Source organism: Berghia stephanieae, chromosome 6 (assembly GCF_034508935.2).
Source record: "Berghia stephanieae isolate SIO BIC M18660-M18661 chromosome 6, UCSD_Bste_1.3, whole genome shotgun sequence".
NCBI lineage: Eukaryota > Metazoa > Mollusca > Gastropoda > Nudibranchia > Aeolidiidae > Berghia > Berghia stephanieae.
The window spans coordinates 4,991,529-5,009,028 of record NC_088365.1 but is presented as its reverse complement, the minus strand read 5'-3'; the positions used below and the strand labels follow the sequence as shown (position 1 = coordinate 5,009,028).

At 38.8% G+C, this 17,500-nt stretch overlaps 2 protein-coding genes across 3 annotated transcripts in view; both read right to left on the bottom strand.

Moving 5' to 3' along the window:
- Positions 1–17,500, bottom strand: part of LOC144974376 (general transcription factor 3C polypeptide 1-like) — a gene marked incomplete in the record, with an annotated part of 443,780 nt that overhangs the window by 218,849 nt on the left and 207,431 nt on the right.
- Positions 1–17,500, bottom strand: part of LOC144974374 (uncharacterized) — a 70,124-nt gene that overhangs the window by 20,337 nt on the left and 32,287 nt on the right. Inside the window, exon 1 of one of the 2 annotated variants that reach the window (XM_078917209.1) lies at positions 14,061–14,853. The exons of the other annotated variant lie outside the window; for it this stretch is intronic. The gene's annotated coding sequence lies outside the window, so the exon portion shown is untranslated. Of the gene's footprint in view, positions 1–14,060; positions 14,854–17,500 lie in introns of those variants that run through there. 2 annotated transcript variants of the gene reach the window in all.

Here is a 17,500-nt window from a genome sequence, read left to right as displayed (position 1 = left end):
TATTTAACCACCGAGCGCGTGCTCCCGGTCCCACAGTTATTTCCCTTGAATGAAAGCGCCTCGGAGCAGACGCGTCTATGAATTTTAAAACATCCGGGGAATGTCTCTTTGTAAATAACACGTCCACGACCCCGTAGACCGGCGACTCAAACTGAATGGGACCGACCTCCCAGCAAAGAAAGTAAAAAACAAAAAAACAAAAAAACAAAAACAAAACAATACAAAACAAGACTATTTAGTTAGGAAATGCGTGTTGGCCTGTTTGTTTGTTTGTTTAGTTGGTTTCTTGTTTGATTTTCTTGTTTTTAATTTCCCTCGGCGGAAACAAAATCCGGATAACGTGCTCTCACAGTATTTTCAACAGCTCGTCGTCACCGAAAATTGCAAGACCAAGTAGACAAAATGAGAGAGAGAGAGAGAGAGAGAGAGAGAGAGAGAGAGAGAGAGAGAGAGGGTGTGTGTGTGTGTGTGTGTGTGAGAGAGAGAGAGATAGAGAGAGATAAATAGATAGATAGATAGAGAGATAGATAGATAGAGAGCGAGAGAGAGATAGAGATAGATAGAGAGAGGTAGAGGTAGAGAGAGAGATAGAGATAGAGAGAGATCAATAGACAGACAGATAGATAGATAGATAGATAGATAGATAGATAGATAGATAGATAGATAGATAGATAGATAGATAGATAGATAGATAGATAGATAGAGAGATAAATAGATAGATAGATAGATACATAGATAGACAGATGGATAGAGAGATAAATAGATAGATAGATAAATAGATAGATAGATAGATAGATAGATAGATAGATAGATAGATAGATAGATAGATAGATAGATAGATAGATAGATAGATAGAGAGAGAGATAGAGAGAGAGAGAGAGAGAGAGAGAGAGAGAGAGAGAGAGAGAGAGAGAGTATGTATGTCCTTATGTGCTATTTCATTGGTCGAGGCCAACGTACGAGTATTATATTTGCGGGTCTGATAACCCAAATTGGTACGGCCTCAAAGTTGTGATAGAAATACTCCCGAAAACAAGGCCAAGATATTGTCCATTACAACATGTAACCATATGAATTTGAGCCTGTTCGGCTAGCAGACCTGCATATATGCTCACGTCAGCCGAGGCTTTATAATATTGAATGGAAAATTTAATTATCATATATTTCCATTTGGTGCGTGTTTTGTACAATGTCTAATTGTGTGTGTGTGTGTGTGTGTGTGTGTGTGTGTGTGTGCGCGCTAATTGAACAATTTAAATAAATAATAAATATAAATAAATAAAATTCTCTTTATTCATCCCATTGTGGAAATTTGTCTCTCGGGTCTATTCCACTGGAAAACTTTTAAAATTCCAAGTGGAAAGTTCTGCTTTTATCACGATTTTTCCCAATATGTCGAAATGACCCCACACAAAATAATCAAAAAACTAAAATAAATTTAACCCTAAAACTCAATAGAAAAAGAGCACCTGCTATACATAATTTGTTCAACAAAACAAGCTCTACATAACAGCAGTATGATCTTATAGATATCATCAAAGTGTGCATATGTATGCAGGTCTGACATCCGGACCCGGTTATGGGCCGAGTTTAACATTGTTGTATTGGACATTATTTTGCGTCATATTTTTTTTTTTTTTTTTGAGATTTCCATTACAACAATGAGCCCATAAGGAATTGGGTTATCAGACCTGCAAATAAGTGCATTCGAACTCGTTCCTTCGGTTGCGCCAGGACACTGGCAACATTTTTCGAAATTTCAAACACAAGACTTCAAGAATCATATTATAAGACTATTTAATATCTCGTATCAACGTCCTTGACCTTTCCTTCTATCGCAATACGTATCTTCTTTATCCTCCTTGCACTTCCTCCCTTCCCCTCCAGCCTATTCTTCCCCTGGTCCTCTACCACCATAGAGGTCCCGGTGTTCTAAAAGGCCACGTGACATGTAACGACGAGGAAAGTAAAGTGAGCGCCCGCGGTGATTGGGGTAATTCACTCACGTATGGGTTGGTGTGTGTGTGTGTGTGTGTGTATGTGAGTGTGTGTCATGTGTGTGATTGTGTTTGTGTGAGTGTGGGTTGGTGTGTGTTTGTGTGCGTGTGGGTTGGTGTGTGTTTGTGTGAGTGTGGGTTGGTGTGTGTTTGTGTGAGTGTTTGTGAGTGTGTTTGTGTGTGTGGTTAGGGTGTGTGATCAGTCTTCTTTTGGCTACCCATGGCGTCTGTGTGAAAAACAGTATATCCTAATCGTTCCTACAGTCTTCGTATTCCCTCCCAATTACAAACACAACTACAACTACAACAACTACTACGACAACAACAACAACAACTACAACTACTACTCCTATTATAACAACAACTACCACTAAACTACTATTACTATTACTATTACGACGACTACTTCTACTACTACTACTACTACTACTACTACTACTACTACTACTACTACTACTACTACTACTACTACTACTACTACTATCACCATTAATACAATAACAACTACTACTACTACTACTACTACTACTACTACTACTACTACTACTACTACTACTACTACTACTTCTACTACTTCTAATACTACTATTACTACTACTACTACTACTACTACTACTACTACTACTACTACTACTACTGCTACTACTACTACTACTAAAACTCCTCCTCCTCCTCCTCCTCCTCCTCCTCCTCCTCATACTACTACTATTACTACTACTACTACTACTACTACTACTACTACTACTACTACTACTACTACTACTACTCCTCCTCCTCCTCCTACTACTACTACTACTACTACTACTACTACTCCTCCTCCTCCTACTACTACTACTACTACTACTCCTACTACTACTACTACTACTACTACTACTACTACTACTACTACTACTACTACTACTCCTCCTCCTCCTACTACTACTACTACTACTCCTACTCCTCCTCCTACTACTACTACTACTACTACTACTACTACTACTACTACTACTACTACTACTACTACTACTACCACCACCACCACAAATCAATTTTTAAAATTAAAACAACTCTAACATACAACAGTTTAGGAAATGGGTCACATTGACGTCAACACAATAATGAAGTCGCGAGAAGTTGACTTCGTGCTTTCAGGTCATTTTTTTTCCTCTGTCAGGTCATCGGCCTGAGATGACATGCGAGGTGTAACCATCATTAGACTATCGACTTGTCTTTGCGGATCGGCAATCGTGTAGGTAAGATGTAGGAAGGATGTTGTTGTGTTTATAACACCCCTGGGATTACACAACAGATTGCTAGAGACGGGGAGAATGAGGAGCTGTGGATGGGGGAGGAGAAGGGGGTGGATGAAGGGAGGAGGGGTGTGTGAGATGGTGAGCGATTGAGTGAAATGAAGAGACCTGGGGATAGATAGATAGATAGATAGATAGATAGATAGATAGATAGACACTTGTGCTAAGAAACTCGTGCGCCAAGATGATGATGATGATGACCATGATGACGACGACGACGACGATGATGATGAAGCGTGTGATGAGGACGACGACAGCGATGACCGGTAACTTCATCATCTGTAAACCAAAACCAGTCCGCTAACGACATGTAAATCCATCACCAGGGAAACATGAGAACTCCTAGATGTGTGTTCTTTGGTCGTCTGCCCAAAAACACTTGGGGACATTATTTGGTCTGCATGGGGCAGGATGCTAAACCAGTGGAGGCTATTGACATTTGGAGCAGATTTCGGGTGGTTGGTGGAGGTGGTGGTGGTGGTGGTGGTGGTTGTGGTGGTGGTGGTGGTAGTAGTAGTAGTAGTAAAAAGTGAGCTTTAAAAGTGAGCTTTTATATAGCGCAATATCCACTAAATGTGCTCAAAGCGCTTTACAAGGGGTCCTTGGTCAACAGCAACATTTAACATGTAGGACGGGACATGCGGCCTGTTAGGCGATATTACAATCAATTGTTCGGACAAACACTGCGCTGTTAACGGCCAGTACTCATTTTACACCTGAGTACGGTGAGAGAATGTGAGTAAAGAGTCTTTTCCAAGGACTCAACTATGCGCCGAGCGAGGCTCGAACCTAAGACCTTCCGATCAGAAAGCGAGTGTCATACCACTTGACCACATAGCCGCGTAGTAGTAGTAGTAGTAGTAGTAGTAGTAGTAGTAGTAGTAGTAGTAGTAGTAGTAGTAGTAGTAGTAGTAGTGGAGTGCCAATTTGGTATTATAACGCTATGAACAAAATGTAAGAGAGTCAGCTCATGCAAGAAGTTTACGCAAGAATTTTGATAAAAACATGGCAATAAAACATGGAAAATATTTGAAAGATCCATGGGGGTAGCTGCAGGAGATTGCATTTATTCTCGGTTGTGTCCACAAAACACGGTCGTTGCAACTCCGGGGATGCGTATGAAACTCGGGGGATATCAGTAACAGATTGTTGCTATTTTTGGTTGTTATGCATAAAATGCTGTCATTTATCAAAGTACTTTTATGTCATAAGACGCGGTGTTTGATAGTAATATTCGGGAAAATTCTTGTTGTTTTTAATATACAAGTTGTGTATGATTCGCTTTAAGAGGCAGGTTTTGAATATTTATGTGGGAGGTCAAAATCAGTAGGAGTGATTTTGAAAGAATTATGGGATAGTTTACAATTTATGAATTTATGAAACTGATTGAATAATGACCATGCTATTTGATTTGGATTTGGAATTTATCACAACAAATATAGCTGTAAGAAATGAAACTTGGAATCTGGACTTTGATTTGAATGTTTTGATGTTGTAAATTCAATTATCATCACTGGCTCTTGAACTCTTTCGTCATTATTAAAACCTACAACACAACGCAAAGGAATATCATTACCATCTATCAAAAAGCCACTATACAATCATAAGCCATTGCATGTGTGCAACTACGCTACAAAAATTGTGTTCAAACTTTTAAAAGAATCAAATTAATATATTTTTGTGTGTGTTAAGTTTAAGAAACAAAAACTCACAACCCTCAACAATGCCATCCTTTCCAACTCAAATTATTTTTATCAACAAGTAAAGATTAAAATTCAATTTTATTCGTCAGGTTTACCCCGACATGGGGGGTCCCGATAGCTCAGTTGTTAGAACACTCACTTTACACGCAAAGGGACCGAGATCGATCCGGGTGCGCAGTCGAGATAATTTTTTTTCCTGACACCCCCCCCCCCCCCCCCCCCCCCCCTGTCCATCCAGCAGTAATTGGGTAAAGCCGGGTCTGTTAGATATTATGGCGGAAAGCACATTGCGATAGACTAGCGTCCTGTCCAAAGGGTAGCAAGCAATTGTCCGTTTCACACTATAGAAACCGGGATAAACTCCGGCTCCATGGGCCCAATGGCTCTGAAGGACTTCTTTCTTTTACTCCGACACAGTTTTATTATCGTCGCCTGGAGATGGGGATCGTTCAGAAGCAACTATAGATAGAATGATGTTGACGTCACTCGGGTCTTTGTTATTGTTTTTGCCATACGCGTTTATGAATAATTCTCACTTAACTGTATTAATCAGACTAAAAACGTTCAAGGTTACACCGAGTTTTGTGTGTTGGTCCGTTATACTTCCGGATGGCAATGTTGTGAGCTTCTTAGCCAAGCGCATATTATCTATAGGATGTCCTAGTTCATGCTACATTTGATATTCAGAGCTGCTTGAGGAAGAGTAGCGGTCCCTTGGTTATATAGCGGAAGTGCCCCCCCCCCCTCCAAAAAAAAAAAACACACACACACAAGGAAAACAGGAGTAGCCTTTAAAATATTCATTAGCGCTCGACGTGGAGTAAACAGCGTTTCCGATTGGTCGTTTGTCATTGTCGACAAAGACGCCATTTTGGCAACTCGGAAATAGTGCTCTGGTTCGTTCAGGCGTCCTACAGTGGAGAGCAAAAACCAGTACTTTGGCTTGTAAGTAACACACACACCCACACACACACACACACATACACACACATACACACACACACACACAGACAGACAAAGAGAGAGAGAGAGAGAGAGAGAGAGAGAGAAAGAGAGAGAGAGAGAGAGAGAGAGAGACATCGAGATAGATAGGGGAGAGAATATATAAGGATACATGATCTTGATGATTACCGCTTATACGGTTTTGGAATCTTCTTGTCACAATCCTCCCCTATAGGAAACTGGAAACAAGACACCGGTAGCGCTATAATATTCCTAGAGGCTGGGGGGAACCGTGTCGTTCCGCCACGAAGACAAACTTTGACATCGGAGCTGCTCGTTGACGTCAAACCAAACGACTCGGATTGATTCCGGCTATTCCTGATAACGAGCGGAAACGCGCGTGACGGCTAATTACCCGTTGAGCTGGGGTATCAAATGTCAATCAACAAAGGGAGAGAATAGATTTAAATTTATATTATTTTACGGAATAATGACAATGATGATTATCGCTTATACGGTTTTGGAATTTGTGAGACCCTATGTCCCAAAACGGTATTAAGTCGGGATGATTAAGTTGCTGAAAATGGAATTTGTAGCCAGAAATATCAGACTTAAGTTGAGTTTGGACGCTCCATTATAGAGGAGAAGGAATATCATATTTTACTGTGCTAATTATCAACGTTTCATATTTTTGACCAGTTTGACTATAATTTGACTTTTTAGCATCTGGTCCATCCCGACATAATACCGTTTTGAGACGTTGGATCACATTTGTGACCTGTCGTCTCAAAACGGTATTATGTCGGATCGAACCAGATGCTTAAAAGCCGACTTTAATGTTAAAACTGGTCAAAAATATAAATTGTTGGCAATAGCACCCTAGAATATGGTATCCATTCTCCTCAATAAATCATATAATCTCAACACAAGTCTGATATTTCTGGGTATAAATTCAATATTCAACATCTTTACCAACCCGACTTAATACCGTTTTGAGGCGAAGGGTCACAATTTGTCTCACAATCCTTCTTTTTCGAGGTAATAGTTGGCCGCGAGGAGTTGTGCATGCAATTATTTTTGCTCTGCGTCAGAGAGAGAACTCAAATTTCTGAACTATTTCTGACAGATGAGAATGGTGGACATTACGGAATCCACATGCAAAAGTCAAGCTGTCCTTGAATTTGGTTTCAAGTAAGAATTGGCAGAGTTGTGGGCTGGGCTTGACGTCATAATGAGCAGTCGTCATATGTACGAGCAGGAAAATAAGCAGATACAAGAGTAAGCATATCAATAAATAAATAAACAAATAAATAAATAAATAAATAAACAAACAAATAAATATATAAATAAAAAAAACATTTAAATCAATAAATAAATAAATAAATAAATAAATAAATAAATAAATACATAAATGAATAAATAAATAAACAAGTTAATTATTAATTAGTTAACACGTTAAAACATATGTGAAGGAAAAATTAGTCTACAAAAACAAAAACAAATTGTTTTAAAATGGGTAAGGAAAGAAAACAACAACAAACAAACAAACAAAAACATCAACAGAAAAGAAACAAACCAAAAATAATGATAACGAAAAACAAAACAATCTGAATACGCAGACACGCACTGCTATGACATAAAACTGACGTTCATTCAGCACAAGACACGTGACACGAGACACGGAAAAGAAAAGTAAATTCCAATAAATGATTACATAGAATAAACAGATTATAATTTTTGAAATCCTCTCTTTTACAATCAATTTCTTACTTCAATCCTATTTTCTCTCCCCCCCCCCCCCCCCTCTCACCCCCAACACCACCCCTTACCACCCCATTTTTCCTTTTTTTTTTTATCCTACCGTCCTCTGACCATTATTCATAGGGTTTGTTTTTTTCATCCATACTCTCTCTCTCTCTCTCTCTCTCTCTCTCTCTCTCTCTCTCTCTCTCTCTTTCTTCTCTCTCCTCTCTCCCCCTCATATCTCTCTCTCTCTCTCTCTCTCTCTCTCTCTCTCTCTCTCTCTCTCTCCCTCCCTCCCTGTTTTAACACTTTTCCACGTTACTTCAAGGAGAAAATAATCTCACTTGTTCAATGAGATTAAATTCCCCCCCCCCCCCCCCCCCCCCCCACACCATCCCTTCACCCCCTCAACAACAAAAAAATCCACCAACAAAAACCGGCAGACCTTTACGTCATGAAATAACTTGACAAGCGTAAAGAAAAAGATGACACAAGGAATTACTGCTGCTTGAGAGGATCTCCACCAGGTGTCAAAAAATGTGTTTTTGTTGGGGTTTTTTTTTTAAGCTAGAACAGAATATACGTGACAAACTGGGGAGCAGGCACTGGTGGTGCAACAGAACGATCTGGAAAAATAAACATCTATGAAAAGAGTATGAAAAGAGTGCCAGACAAAGCAGAAAGAAAACTACAATAATATATATGGATGTATGATGTAAAAAACAAAAGGGGGATAAACTCTGGCTGTGTACTACTACTACTACTACTACTACTACTACTACTACTACTACTACTACTACTACTACTACTACCACTACTACTACTACTACTATTACTACTACTACTACTACCACACTACTACTACTACTACTACTACTACTACTACTACTACCACTACTACTACTACTACTACTACTACAACTACTACTACTACTACTACTACTACTACTACTACTACTACTACTACTACTACTACTACTACTACTACTACTACTACTACTACTACTACTACTACTACTACTACTACTACTACTACTACTACGAGTACAATCTATAGACGTTTCTGATATAATCCACAAGATATTATCACACCATTGTCTAGCAGGTTTAGGGGCGGGTCATTGGGTGATGGTCTCAATTAAGGGGAGATCATCCCCGTTTTCAATGAAGTTCTTGATGAACCAACGACACGCGCGCGCATTGATTTGATAATCACGGGCATTGTTATAGCGTCTATATATATATATATATATATATATATATATATATATATATATATATATATATATATATATATATATATATATATATATTGTATTCAAACGTCGTTTAGGAATCCTTTCATCAAAGGCAGCTGCTCGGACAAACAATACCTGATGATGAATGGAGCACGTAGGTGAATTTCGTTTCATAATCTATGACTCGGATGATATTAATAATAGTGGGCGAGATGTCATGTTAAGTAATGCTGACGATGGTGGTGTAGGGAGGTGGTGGTAATGATGATGATGATGATGATGATGATGATGATGATGATGATGATGATGATGATGATGATGATGATGATGATGATGATGATGATGATGATGATGATCTCACATTTTAATTACTGGGGTGGGGGGGGGGAGCAATTTTTTAAAATCTCATATTTTAAATCCCTTGTTTTCTTATTCAAATTTCTATTGTACATCATAAAATTTAAAGAAAATGAACATTGTGTTATAGAGGATGTTTTGTTAAAAAAATTATGTATGACAAGAACTTACAGCTATTGTGTTTGAGTGATAAAAGATATATTTTTGTGTTAGTTGGGTGTGTAGATTTGGGGAAAATCCTGAAAATGGCTGGTAAGGAGAGAGTTGAAGACATACTATTGACAGTATAACACGTGTAGTTTGCTACGTTTACCAATCACTACCATTGTTTACACATTATGACGATTGTCCGAGAGGCGTGGTTATCTAAGTGTCTTTTGAGAATTCTCATTAAGATGATATTATATTGTGCAAAGGTGACGCTATTGTACCCTATTCATTCGTCTCTCGTCTGCCCCCCGGGCCTAACAAGTCAGCTGATCAATGCTTAACAAGAGTTCATTAAACCTTAAGAAAGGCGTTCAGCCATCTGTGGTCTTGTGGCGTTATTTTATATGTGACGCATCACCTTAGAACACTATTTGGTATGTCGGGATGTCCAAGAGATGGAACGATTTGTTATTATTATTATTATTATTATTATTATTATTATTATTATTATTATTATTATTATTATTATTATTATTATTATTATTATTATTATTATTATTATTATTATTATTATTATTATTATTATTATTATTAATATTATTATTTTTATTTATTTATTTATTTTTTTCATAGTATTTAAAAAAAAAACAACAACTTCCTGTCCCATCATTGTTTCTGTCTATTTACCTTATCTTCGCCATTCACACTACACATCTCTCATTCGTCCTTAGTGTCTTATTCGTCGTGTTTTGTTGATAAAGGGGAAATCAGAAACGTCCACAGTATGTTTTCGTCTATTAAATTGAGGTTTACAATCCAACACTTATGGTTATTTTTTCCTTCAAGCTTCAAGCAGCAACGTTTTCATTGTCAACCAGCAGCGCCAACGGAGGTGCATAAAAAACGGTGCGTTTTTTTACACCGACAACGAGGTGGATACACACGGTGCGTTTTGTACACCGCCAACGGAGGTGTATAAAAACGGTGCGTATTTTACACCGCCAATGGAGGTGCATAAAAACGCGGCATTTTTTACACCGCCAACGGACGGAAGTGCATATAAACGGAGCGTTTTTTTTGTAAATACACCGCCAACGGAGGTGCATAAAAACGGTGCGTTTTTGTACATACACCGCCAACGGAGGTGCATAAAACGGTGCGTTTTTTACCTCGCCAACTGAGGTGCACAAAAACGCCACCGTAATTTATATCTATCAAGACTATGAACTTTGTAGGTTACACGCAATGTCGTTTTATTAAATAACACAGTAGTCTGTGTGCTATTTGGTGAACATTGCATATAGATAGTATGCAGATGACGTCACTCAGGTCTTTGTTATTGTTTTTTGACTCCGCGTTTATGAGTAATGCTCACTGAAATGTGTTAACCTGACTATAAACGTTCATGGATACACACAGTTTTGTGTGTTGGTCCGTTATACTTCCGGATGGCAATGTTATGAGCTTCTTAGCCAAGCGCATAATATCTATACTGTGTTTTTAAAAACAACGACAGCCCAGATGCATGCATTAGTGTGTTGAATTTGGCTTATCAATTTGGCTGTTGTGAGTAAACTTTACCTGAACGCATAGCATCAAAGCTTCTTCGAAAATAATGAACTAATGTAGCTAAAAACATCAGGTACTTGGGTTGAATTGATTTGTATTGAGGAGAATTAATTAATAAAAAATGTTAGGGTCATGATAAAAATCAACGTTTTCATTTTAAAAAAAAATAAAAATAAAAGTCAGTTTGGCTCAATTTTAACTTCTTTTTTTATTTCGCATCTTGTCCATTCCTATATAACACTGTTTTGAAACGACTGGTCACATAATATTCTGACCTCTGCCCTCTTGGTCGCCGATTTGAGTTCAGCTGTCGGAGGCGCAGAGTTAATTAAGTCATTAGAAGAAGAAAAAAAAAAGGTTTCTTTGTTTAGAACCAAGCTGCTGGTTGCTGGGCGGGCGTGACATCAGACTATAGATAGAATGCGCCTGGCTAAGAAGTTCACAACATTGCCATCCGGAAGTATAACGGACCAACACACAAAACTGTGTAACCATGATCGTTTATAGTCTGGTTAATACAGTTTAGTGAGCAATACTCATAAACGCGGATGGCAGAAAACAATAAAAAAGACCCTGGTGACGTCAACTTCGAACTATAAATTGAATCCTATTCACGATCTTAAATAATTGGACATGAAAAAAAAAAAAAAATGGACGCTTGCAGAATGTCTTGTCTGTACGACTATGTGGTCTTGTGGTATGGACACTCGCTTTCGGATCGGAATGTCCTAGGTTCGAGTCTCGCTCGGCGCATAGTTAGTTGAATCCCAGGAAAAGGCTCTTTACTCTACATTCTCTCACCGTACTCATGTGTAAAATGAGTGCCTGGCCGTTAACAGCGTCGTCTCTGTCGAAAGAAATTGCAATTTCGCCTGACAGGTCAGTGTCATGTCTCGTTCTGCGTGTTACGTGCTGCTATTGGCTTGGGACCCCTTGTAAAGCGCTTTGAGTACGTTAATGGTCCATATATTATTATATACAACAGTATGTTGTATTCTTAAAAAAGTGTAGGATTACAAAAATGGATAATCTAACTCACTCAACCCTAACACCGACTATATCCGTAGTTTACCCGTGACGTCACGTCCCTCGTAATGACGCATAGTAACTTAGCAACTGATTCTAAACTATCGGGAAAATGGCGGACGCCCGAAAGAAATACTTTTCTCCGACTAGCATAAAAGTATATCCAGAGGTGAAAAACATAAATCTGATCATGTTTTGACTTTTATACATTTTGATCACATTATGACTTGTGAAAAAGTTCTAGCCAGCATGAATAATAAAAAGTACCGATTTTCTTTGTTTAGAACCAAGCTGCTCGTTGCTAGGCGGACGTGACATCAGACTATTGAATCCTATTCACAACAGCTCAATAAGGAAAAGTACTGCTTTTTCTAATAGGGCCATTAGAACTATAATCGCAAATTTGAGATCTGAGTTGTTTTGTTTTGTTTTTAAGCGGTCGTTAAATTTATCGGACCGTTTCCTGAAAAGCGCAATTGAAATAAATTTAAAAACTAACAGAACAAAATTATAGATAAATTTCCTACCATTTAAAATGTCATAATTTGGTGGGTTATATCATATTTCCTTTATTGTAAGAGAAGCTAAAATTTAACATTAAAATTATTGGTAATGTCATTCTAACTTTGATATATCAACTGTTGACACCTTGTTTAAAATGGCATAATACAGCACCCATTTTGCGATGAAAGGTTACAAAATAATAATAATATTAATCATACAATTATTTTTTTTAAGGTTTAAATTTTTTAAAAATTGTTATCGCGAATCTAATCTTTAAGATAAATAAAAAGGAGAAGTTTTGTTTGTCATGAATGGGTGGTATGATGCTAGATGCTCGTGTTGGCAACTCTCATGACCGGACGCAATTGGATTCAATAGTCTGATGTCACGTCGCCCAGCAACGGCGGCCATCGTGGTTCTAAACAAAGAAAATCGGTACTTTTCATTCTTCATGCTGGCTAGAACTTTTCATATGTCTTGTGATCAGAATGTGTAAAAGTCAAAACATGATCAGATTTATAATGTTTTTTCTCCTCTGTATACGCTTTTCTGGTCGTCGGAGAAATATTTCAAAAGGGCGCCCGCCATTGTTACGATAGTTTAGAGCCAGTTACTAAGTTACTGTGCGTCATTACGAGGGAAGTAACGTCATGACTGTTGAAGCCTATTTAGGGCTTGATTTAGCATTGTCGTAATGTACAACAATATTTTGGTTTGAGAGTAGATAGTATTTCTATGACAACAATAAGCCCATAACATTTCGGGTGGGTTATCAGTCAGACCCGAAGCGGCCGAGTGATTAAGGCATTGCACTGACTGTGACCCGGAATATCCCAGGTTCGAGCCACGCTTCAGGCAGATTCGTTCTCTTTTTTTTTTTTTTCCTTAGGCAAGATTTTTTTTTATAAACCCCCAATTTGCTCACTTGGACAACATGGGTGATTCCTGTTAACATAAGACATCTTGTTTGATGAATGTTATCTGTAGATCGTCTTTTAGTGAGAGATCTTTTAGCCATTCGGCACCCGTCTTATGGAACCAACAGCCTTCATCCCTCAAAAAATGTCCAACTTTTGAAAACTTTAAAAAGAAACTTAAAACACATCTCTTTAGAAAATCGTTTGATGTTTAACATTTCTATTAGACCTACATATTCTAGATATCCTAAATTTTCATCTTGTAGCACAGTGCGTGGTAATTAAATTACAAATTGATTAATGCTATTCCAATATGATAGATTTAATGCTTAAATTATCGATTTATTGTTGTGTTTTATTTGCATTGTAAAGCGCCTCTGAGCACATTGTGGATCTCGGCGCTATATAAATTCATTCATTCATTCATTCATATATAGTAGAGCTATTCCTTCGTGAAATGCTTAGGCGGCGATATCGTATGATGTCGTTGGCAGGCGGACATAATTTTTTTTAAAATTCTAATATTACTCCCGCCAATAAATTCACGTCGGTCTGGCATCTCTAGAAGAAAGGAAAAGAAAAAAAAAATCCTGAAAATAGTGGAAATACAGAGCGATATACTTACTTAAATAGATTCTTTCAGAAATCCCTCAATACAAATAATAAATTTCAAACAGCTTAGAAGAAATAACATAGATACACCATCCTCCAAAATTGTTATTATTGATAATTAATATTTAAAAATGCGACAACAACGAAAAACACTGGTCAACCAAAGTAATATCCGATCTGTCATCAATCAAGAACTCACATTGTGAGAGATGTGTTGTGTGTGTGTGTTTTGTCTTGATCAAATTTAAGTTCCTCCGTGTACAGAGTCAGAGTCGTCAATGAAATTGACTGTAAAATCCATTGTTTACGAGTTGGTGGTAGAATCAATAATACAAAGTATTAAAACAAAGACCGTTTAATGAGGTCGACTTTTTAAATAATATAGGCCCTGTTTATGTGATCGATTTGTTTCTATAATAGTTTAAATTATTGAACAGTGTGTTTCTAATAAAACTTCTTAAAATGTTCATTCAATGATATCGAAATATCGTCGATAGCAAAACTCAGAATCTTATAAATTGTCGTAAATTGAAACTGATTCAAAACTAATAAATAAACATATTATATATTATAAATAAAATATTAGGCACATTTACAGCACAGCGCGTATGGGTTTTATTCCAAAATACGATTTAACTTTTTTCTTTTTTAAAAATGACTTTTCCCTCTTTATATGTAAATAAATATAACCATAGAGATAAGAAATATAGGAGGGTGAGTGACGGCACGCGCAAACAAGCAATTTCGTCACTGCTACTGTTCCATACAACAAAACAATCAACCTGGATATATAAACCGCAAGTGTCAAGAGATTGGGACTTACGCGACGAGATATCAAGCGGCGGCGAAGGAGGAATTGCCAATCGCCAATCGCAGATCGCAGATCGCGGCATTAGTGATCACGCAAGATTACACAGCACGCCAGCAGCAGCTCTGAGCCATCGCGCGCTGTTGCATTTTTGTTCGTGGAGTTTTTAGAGAGGAGTTGAGAGTCGGTAGTAGATTCAGATGGCGGGAGGTGTAAAGAAGTTGAAGGTGTAAAGAATGTGACGCGTAAATAAATAAACCGAAACCGCGCAAGACAAAATGATGAGTGGTTGAGGTGAGTGAATGGGCGGGGGGGGGGGGGGGGGGGGGGGGGGGGGGGGGGGGGGGGGGGGGGGGGGGGGGGGGGGTAGAAAGGAGGGCAGCATGGAAGAGGGGAGAAAGGAGAGGAGGACGATGATGATGGTGATGATGAGGAAGAGGAGAAGAAGAAGAAGAGGAGGAGGAAGAGGAGTAGAAGAATCTCTCTCTCTCCCTCTCCCCCCCCCCCCCTCTCTCTCTCTCTCTCTCTCTCTCTCCCCTCCTCTCTACTCTCTTCTCTCAATCTTTCTCATCATCCATCTCTCTTCATCCATCCATCTCTCTCCATTCTTATCCATCCACCCATCCTCCATCTATCCATCCACCCATCCATCCTCCAATCGACCCATCCCCATCTCACCACAACAACCCATCCATCCACTCATCCATCCACCCATCTATCCACCCATCAATCCACCCACCCATCCATCCACCCATCTATCCATCTATCCACATATTTATTTCCCATTCCCTCACCTCACCCCACCACCTCTTTATTCCCAACACCTCATAACCGTAACGAACTTTTGTCTAAGCCATTACAGAGCTTTTACTCAGTGACGCGCGTTGCCAATGAGTCCCTCGCGGCGAGGCCCTGTCACGCCACCCTTCCCGCCAGTCGGCAATGATTGAATTTTATGGCGAAAGCAGTCACTTTTGGGCGATAAGTGCCCGGACAAGCCCGGATGGAAAAGAGCGAGATAAGGATAATGATGGACTCTTAGAGTAGAGGCCCGGACACGCCGATCAAGACAAGAATTATTTCTTTTGGGACTGGCTCTGCATCCTTGCATGCCTATCAAATTTAGATATTGTTTCTTTTTCTTAAAACTTTCTATCTTACCTGTCAAGACAAAATTAATGGCCAAGTTTTGCAGAACTGCCACGTCCCACGAAACATTCGAGGGAAGCATGGAAGAGGAAGAAGAAAGAAGAGGATGATGATGATGATGATGATGATGATGATGATGAGGAGGAGGAGGAAGAGGAGGAGGAGGAGAAAAGAAGAAGAAGAAGAAGAAGAAGAAGAAGAAGAAGAAGAAGAAGAAGAAGAAGAAGAAGAAGAAGAAGAAGAAGAAGAAGAAGAAGAAGAAGAAGAAGAAGAAGAAGAAGAAGAAGAAGAAGAAGAAGAAGAAGAAGAAGAAGAAGAAGAAGAAGAAGAAGAAGAAGAAGAAGAAGAAGAAGAAGAAGAAGAAGAAGAAGAAGAAGAAGAAGAAGAAGAAGACGAAAAAGAGAAGGAGTAGTAGAATCTCTCTCTCTCTCTCTCTCTCTCTCTCTCTCTCTCTCTACCTCTCTCTCTCTCTCTCTCTCTCTCTCTCTTTTTTTTCTTCCAATATTTGTTATTTCAAAACTGTAACGTAATCTTATCCATCCATCCATCCACCTCTCCACCCATCCATCCACCCATCCATCCATCCATCCATCTATCCACCCATCTACCTATCCGTCTATTTCTTTCCCATTCCCTCACACCACCTCTTTATTCCCAACACCTCATAACCGAAATGAACTTGCCTAAGCCATTACAGAGCTTTTACTCAGTGACGCGCGTTGCCAATGAGTCCCTCGCGGCGAGGCCCTGTCACGCCATCCTTCCCGCCAGTCGGCAATGATTGAATTTTATGGCGAAAGCAGTCACTTTTGGGGGATAAGTGCCCGGACAAGCCCGGATAGAATAGAGCGAGATAAGGATAATGACGGACTCTTAGAGTAGAGGCCCGGACACGCCCGATCAAGACAAGAATTATTCCTTTCGGGACTGACTCGGCCTCCTTGAATGCCTATCAAATTTAGATATTGTGGTTTTTTTGTTTGTTTGTTTGTTTGTTTGTTTTTTTTTGTTTTTTTTTTTTGGTTTTTTTTTTTTTGGTTTTTTTTTTTTATAACTTTCTATCTTACCTGTCAAGACAAAATGAATGACCAAGTTTTGCAGAACTGCCTCGTCCCACGAAACATTCGTAAATTTACGAGTATTTGGCTAGAATAAAAACGGTAGGGGCTGCCTAAAGCCGGTGATCGTTGAAAATACTAACGAAAGAGTGAAAATGGAGAGGCTTCGTATGGGAACAAAACAGACAATGGACGTTTCCGGGTACAAACCCTTCGTCAGCACAACATTACACAAATAATTAACATGGAAAAATGTTTAAAATGTTCCATGTTAATTTGTGTAATGTTGTGCTGACGAAGGGTTTGTACCCGAAACGTCCATTGTCTGTTTTGTTCCCATACGAAGCCTCTCCATTTCCACTCTTTCGTTAGAATATTTGGCTCTAGCTACAGAACTGCTTATATACTTTTTTCCTTGACTCAGTAAATCTTGTTTAA